Source organism: Lolium perenne, chromosome 7 (assembly GCF_019359855.2).
Source record: "Lolium perenne isolate Kyuss_39 chromosome 7, Kyuss_2.0, whole genome shotgun sequence".
Taxonomy (NCBI): Eukaryota; Viridiplantae; Streptophyta; class Magnoliopsida; order Poales; family Poaceae; genus Lolium; species Lolium perenne.
The window spans coordinates 239288765-239296022 of NC_067250.2; the positions used below are offsets into that span (position 1 = coordinate 239288765).

Below are 7258 nucleotides of genomic sequence, written 5' to 3' on the forward strand. Positions count from 1 at the left end.
CCACGTCCTTGATCAATCATGTGGAATAATGTAGGGTCTCTCGTGTGCTCGTCTGACTTTGACAACGAGTCAACGACACCGGGGCGAACGAGGGGATGGACGCCCAGGTTGAGGGCGGAGCAAAATGTTTTCGGAATTTCTTGTTGTCACACTTCTGCATTGTTTCGGCAGAGAATGTGGTTGGCTCAAGTTAGGGCTCTCACGTTACAAAATCCTCACTGCTTTCAGTGGCATTATTGCGAGGATGAATGCTTTGTTTTTGGGACATGATCAGTTAAGTGGTAGCGCCAGGAAATCTCTAGAGCTTATGAATTTGGCGCCAACTATAAATACGTTTGAGCCTTGAAGCCTCCTCAAACGCAAGTCACAAGTCACAGCACGAGTTGCGTGTAAGTTACAGAGAATTCAGAAGCAGAAGCGAAACACATGGGATCCTTGGGCCCTTCCGTGAGCGCGAGCATGGCCAAGTCCAACGGCGGCACGGCAGCCGTCGGAGGCCAGCATCAGCAGCAGAAGCCGGAGCGCGGGGCGTTCAGCTGCAGCTTCCGGATGCCGCTGCATTACCCGCGGTACAAGAAGGCGGACTACGAGGCCATGCCCGAGTGGCGCGTTGACTGCTTGCTTCGGGAGTACGGCCTCCCCATCGCCAGCGACGTCCACGACAAGAGGCACTTCGCCATGGGCGCCTTTCTCTGCCCGGCCAGTACTGATCGAGCTCACCTTAATTTCCACCCGGATCAGGCCGATCAGCAAAGCTAGCAGAGAATGATCAGCGACTGCAGCAGCAACGTCACATGCCCTGTAATGCAATGTAATGAATGAAGGCCTCGTATCAGTATTATATTCCTATACATCCGTAATCTAATGGAATTCGCCACTCAGAAAAGAGTGTTTCTTGGACTATGTATAAGGATGGCAATGGAGCGGGTTTAGACGGATATAGGAAAACCAGATCCATGCCCAAATCCATCAGCCTCGCTCAGCCCCGCCCACGAAAGTATCCATGGGCATGGATGTCGCCCCAAATCCAAATCCGCTGGATACCCGGATATCCATGGATATCCATGCCCATAAAATCTGAGTACTATTTCAGCAATATTTCACTTGCATTTCATCAATAATAAGCTAACATGAATATTTTGGCGGCATGTTGACATTATTTCAGTAGCATTTCAGCCATAATTATGTCGACAATTCATAGGAATATCAAAACAACAATATATCAATCACATAGTACTTATAATATGTTAAATCTCACATAATCACACCATACAATAGATGTCTCATTTCAATCTCACGGAACATATATAGATAATGCTTTTTATTACAAGATTCCAATACAACATCTAATGCGTTAAAGCTATATAGCAAAAGAAGGTAGAAAGGTTGAGTTGAATCTTGGATCATTATAGCCTTATTCATTCATTCTTCGATGACAATGGATTCATTGGAATCCTACAATTGAAAAAAGCACCAAAGCTTAACAATTGAAAAGGCATCAAAAGAATAAATAATAAAGCAAGTAAATAAGAGCTTTTTGGATAGTACCATTTCTTCTTGTTCATCTTCAAGAACATTCTGGACAGCAAGGAGATCACCATGAATCTCACCTAATACAATTTCAAAAAATATAAAGAACTTATATTTCACATCGTACTGTAGTCAGAGCACATAGCGGGAATGTGGAAATGAATTACCTAACATGACCGCTTGAGACCATGATTGCATACACATAAGAGCTTCTGCTATTTTTTCTGCAAGACGACTACGATGTGCACTAATTAATCTCCCGCTAGTACTAAAGACACACTCCGATGCTACTGAAGTGACAGGTCCTACATGTCAGTTGGATATCCATCGAATATCCACGGAGCAAAAGCTATGTCCGTGCCCGCTCCATGAATTATCGGATATCCGCCCCATGAAATCCATGGACACAATCAACCCTCCATACCCGTGCCCGGCGGGTCGAATATCCGTGGATACCCGGATCCGTGGATAAAATTGCCATCGTGAACTATGTATGTATGATAAGCATTGGAAGACTGTGTTCTTTCTCATGCTCTTACGTGTCTCTATGTTGTTCGTTTTGGTATGAATTTCAGAGTTTGTTCAAGACGTGTCATGTTTCCCCTCGTGTCTTCTGAAAGCCTCAACTGTTGCAAGCTTGGAAGTGCTCTTGCGATAGATTACCACTTACCCCCACTTCATTTTGCAATTGGTTTCTTGAATCATTTCGGATTAAAAAGATGTTTCGGGCCTGTTGGGTTTTGCTTCAGTGTCCCCCCTTTGCAAACTTTGAACTCCCGTGGACGGTTAGGATCTCTCGATACCCCTTCATTGGCTAACTTATCCCCTCAACTTTAATGGTGGTGGGAGCGGAGGGGGTCATATTATAAATGCTTTGGCTAAATCTATTGAAGGAAATGCGGAATTATAGCTTTGGAATGTCGCTTAATTGAATCTCCTGCTCCAAGTACCGAAAAAGGTACCGAAGCACACCTCGGGCTTGTCAAGCTAGTGTAATTAACAGAAGGAAATGTTCATTACCAAATCTTCCTTCTTTTCATGATATGTTGACCCAACCAGTCAATGACTAAACAAGCATGCCGTCGTACATTACATTCCACATGTCTTCAGCTGATCCATTAGATGATGAGAAGAACTCTATTTAATTGTGAACTCGATGGGGAAGTAATCTGATCAAGTATGATAGTTTCATGATCAAACCATGAAGAAGAGTCCATGTCTAGGTGAGCATCTTTGTGATCTTTAGAAACCCTGATGCTTCCAAGTCCTAAGATATTTGTGATTTTCAATTGCATTGCAAAATCTGTTTAAACTAGGTGCAAAATTTGTGTACATGAACCTAGCTCGGTTTCAGGTGATTGTGATGTTGTTTTTGCGAATTATGATCATATTCCATCTACCTTCTCACGCTTAAATAGTAACACAATTAAATTCACATTTGATGCCATTAAGTGCAACAACCATGCCATGGATGCTTTCACACATAGGGCTGTCAAAAATATTCGAGCTCGACAAACTGTTTGAACTCGGTTCGTTAAAAGCTTGGCTCGCACTCGGCTCGAGGTCTTAACGAGCCGAACTCAAACCTGACGTGTAGCTCGCGAGCCTCACGAACTCGAGCTCGAACCGTTCTGCTTAGCTTGCTTGCAAGTCCCACTCGTCGCTGGACCATAGGAGTACTCCCTCCGTCCACAAATAAGTGGACGCGCGCGGTTTCCAAGAGACCTTAAACTTTTTGTAAAAAAATTCTTCATTCCTTCAATCAATCTGCTCATTAATTAAAAAGATGCTTTGATTTAGGTGCTAATAAATGTTGTGCAAGCTAATAACCAATAAAACAACAACATTAAGAAACCAAAAATGATTAATGGGGGCTAAAATCAAGGCATGCATTAGAGGTCTAAACGTAAAAAGTATAGCAAAAACTCTAGATGTACACTTATTTGTGAATTTCTTACAAAGCTAGATGTGCACTTATTTGTGGAGGGAGTAGATCGTACAGCTTGTTTTGTCGAGTCGTCAAAAACAAGTCAAAGCCCATATACCAACTGCTATAACAACATCGACAGAAACAAGTCCAGGTCCATGTACCAAACTGCGTTACTACGACTCAATAGGGACGCCACATGAGCCTGGATGGTTAAACTATTTCACGGCCTGGTATGGCCCATGTGCATTACTTCCGCGCACTGGCGCCTCGCTGCTTTCATTTATACCACCTCGCTAGCCTAAGGAAATAGCACCCGTAGGACAGGCTATAAGAGCCATCTCCACTCCATCTCCACTCGTTGGTCTCCGCACGTCGGAATCTGAGGTAAATTTCGTCCGAATTGAACGTAAAAAAGGCGTGGGTTCGTTGGTCTCCCCACGTCGGAATCTGAGGTAAATTTCGTCCGAATTGAACGTAAAAAAGGTGTGGGGAGGACCAGTTTCCCAGCCGTGACCTCAGGCGAAGTCGGCGATCTAGTTTTAAAAAACGAAAACTTGACGAAATACGGCTAAAAACAATTTAGACTAAATTTAATGATATTTACTATATAGAGGGCGAAGTTCATACATAGAAACCGAATTCGAATATGGGGAATACAACTTTAAATATTTAAACACGGCGCTCTACATGCCGAAATGGCGGTAGAACACAATATAGTCCTTGTCGCCGTCGCCGCCATCATCGCCAGAGCCGTCGTCGTCGAAACGCGGCGGCGGCGCCGCCGCCTGGCTGCTGGTGCCCTGGCCGGGGTCTCCCCACCGGCCACTGTTGCGCGGCGGGGACGGTGAGGGCTTGTACCACTCGTCATCGGACTCCTCGAGGTCGATGACGGGGACGGGGACACCAGATGGAGGAGTCGTAGGCCGGCGGTAGCGAGCGGCCTGCTCGAGGAGCCGAGCCTGCCGCTCCGCCTCCTCCTTCTCCCACTGCTCCCTCGACCAGGCGCAGGCCTGGTCGAGGGGCATGGCGTTGTCGGCGGGGACGAGGTCCTGGAGGGACCTCGCCATGACGGCCTCGAGGATTGTGGCTTCCTCGGCGTCGTGGACCTCCTCCGCCTTCACCGGCTTACGCTTCCGCTCGTCGGAGGTGCCTGGTTCGCGCTTGGGGCGAATCAGGCGGAGGTGGCCGCGTGGCGTCGACGACTCGCGGATGATGATCCCGCCGCCGCTGCGATCACGGTTGCGCGACGGGGAAAGAGGCTCCCGTTTCACCGGCGCCAATGTTGGCGCCGACTTGGAGCTCGGCGACGACCTCGACGCCGAACCAGACGAAGAGGAGCTGGTAGCCATGCGCCGTGGTTGCCAGCTGCCCCGGCGGCGGCTGGCCAATGCCCTCGACGGCGGCGGCATCGTGAGAACGGGCGCGTTGCCGCCCTCGATGTGCTCGATGACGGCGTCGAGCGTCCGGCCCGGCACGCTCCACCAACGTTTTCGTCCGGCGGTGTTGTTGCGTGGAGGCGGAGGCGGCGGGCCGTCGTACGAGGCGAGCTCCTGCTCCCACCGCTGCAGGAAGTACGAGTTCCACGCCGCGTAGTTGCCGGGGTGGTAGCGTGGCTCGGCGCGCTCCTGGTCCGATAAGGTCAGTCGGGCCTCCTCGATGGCGACGTCGAGGGCGTGTACCTGGGGCGGCGAAGGGATTGGCACGCTGCCCGCACTTAGCCGCCACCCGCCGCCGGGAGGCCTCATGTCCGGCGGGAAGGGGTACCCCGCCTGGTGGAGGAGGTGTCCCTCCCACGCGTGGAGCGACCGGCGGGGAAAGCAGTTGTTGGCCGTGCCATCCTGCTCGTGGAACGCCATGGATCTCGGCGAGGGAACAGTGGCAGATAGGGTTCATCTCTGGCTGGGGTTTCGTCGGTGCTACGCGTCGCGGCGAGTTATGTCGGCGGGGCTGGACTCGGCGATTAAATGCCGCGTGGATGCTACGCATCCGCGGCGAGCTGACCGGCGGCAGCCTTTACTGCGCGCGGAAGACGATGCGTGTGCCGCTGACTGGCCGGGTCTATCTCTGCAGCGAAGCCGAAGCGAAAGCGCGGGAGAGAATTCTCGGCGTTTGATAACGCGTGAAGCACACGTCCGTTGGGAACCCCAAGAGGAAGGTGTGATGCGTACAGCAGCAAGTTTTTCCTCAGTAAGAAACCAAGGTTATCGAACCAGTAGGAGATGAAGGCCACGTGAAGGTTGTTGGTGAAGGAGTGTAGTGCGGCGCAACACCAGGGATTCCGGCGCCAACGTGGAACCTGCACAACACAATCAAAATACTTTGCCCCAACTTAACAGTGAGGTTGTCAATCTCACCGGCTTGCTGTAAACAAAGGATTAAACGTATGGTGTGGAGAATAATGTTTTCTTGTGAAGAACAACAGAGAACAGAGTTTGCAGTAGATTGTATTTCAGATGTAAAAGAATGGACCGGGGTCCACAATTCACTAGTGGTGTCTCTCCAATAAGATAACTAGCATGTTGGGTGAACAAATTACAGTTGAGAAATTGACAAATAGAGATGCACATACATATCATGATGACTACTTTGAGATTTAATCAGGGCATTACGACAAAGTACATAGACCGCTATCCAGCATGCATCTATGCCTAAAAAGTCCACCTTCGGGTTAGCATCCGCACCCCTTCCAGTATTAAGTTGCAAACAACAGACAATTGCATTAAGTATGGTGCGTAATGTAATCAACACAAATATCCTTAGACAAAGCATTGATGTTTTATCCCTAGTGGCAACAGCACATCCACAACCTTAGAACTTTCTGTCACTGTCCCAGATTCAATGGAGGCATGAACCCACTATCGAGCATAAATACTCCCTCTTGGAGTCACAAGTATCAACTTGGCCAAAGCCTCTACTAGCAACGGAGAGCATGCAAGAACATAAACAACACATATATGATAGATTGATAATCAACTTGACATAGTATTCAATATTCATCGGATCCCAACAAACACAACATGTAGCATTACAAATAGATGATCTTGATCATGATAGGCAGCTCACAAGATTTAACATGATAACACAATGAGGAGAAGACAACCATCTAGCTACTGCTATGGACCCATAGTCCAAGGATGAACTACTCACACATCAATCCGGAGGCGGGCATGGTGATGTAGAGCCCTCCGGTGATGATTCCCCTCTCCGGCAGGGTGCCGGAGGCGATCTCCTCAATCTCCCGAGATGGGATTGGCAGCGGCGGCGTCTCTGGAACTTTTTCCGTATCGTGGCTCTCGGTAATAGGGTTTTCGCAACGGAGAGTTTAAGTAGGCGGAAGGGCAGAGTCGGGGGGCGCTCGAGGGGCCCACACCATAGGGCGGCGCGGGCCCCTCCTTAGCCGCGCCGCCTTGCGGTGTCGCCACCTCGTGGCCCCACTTCGTATCTCCTTCGGTCTTCTGGAAGCTCCGTGGAAAAATAAGACCCTCGGCGTTCGTTTCGTCCAATTCCGAGAATATTTCCTGTGTAGGATTTCTGAAACCAAAAACAGCACAAAACACGAACTGGCGCTTCGGCATCTCGTTACTATGTTAGTGCCGGAAAATGCATATAAATGATGTAAAGTGTATATAAAATATGTGAGTATTGTCATAAAACTAGCATGGAACATAAGAAATTATAGATACGTTTGAGACGTATCAAGCATCCCCAAGCTTAGTTCCTACTCGCCCTCGAGTAGGTAAACGATAACAAGGATAATTTCTGAAGTGACATGCTGCTATCATAATCTTGATCAATACT

The 7258-nt window shown here is 48.8% G+C and overlaps 1 long non-coding RNA gene across 1 annotated transcript; it reads right to left on the reverse strand.

Moving 5' to 3' along the window:
• Positions 1–1573: 1573 nt before the first annotated feature.
• LOC127312173 (uncharacterized) lies at positions 1574–2012 on the reverse strand. The gene is made up of 2 exons (XR_007858177.1): positions 1698–2012; positions 1574–1610 (listed from the first exon to the last, which is right to left on the reverse strand). It is a non-coding gene; the product is annotated as an uncharacterized lncRNA (long non-coding RNA).
• Between the last annotated feature and the right edge of the window lie 5246 nt (positions 2013–7258).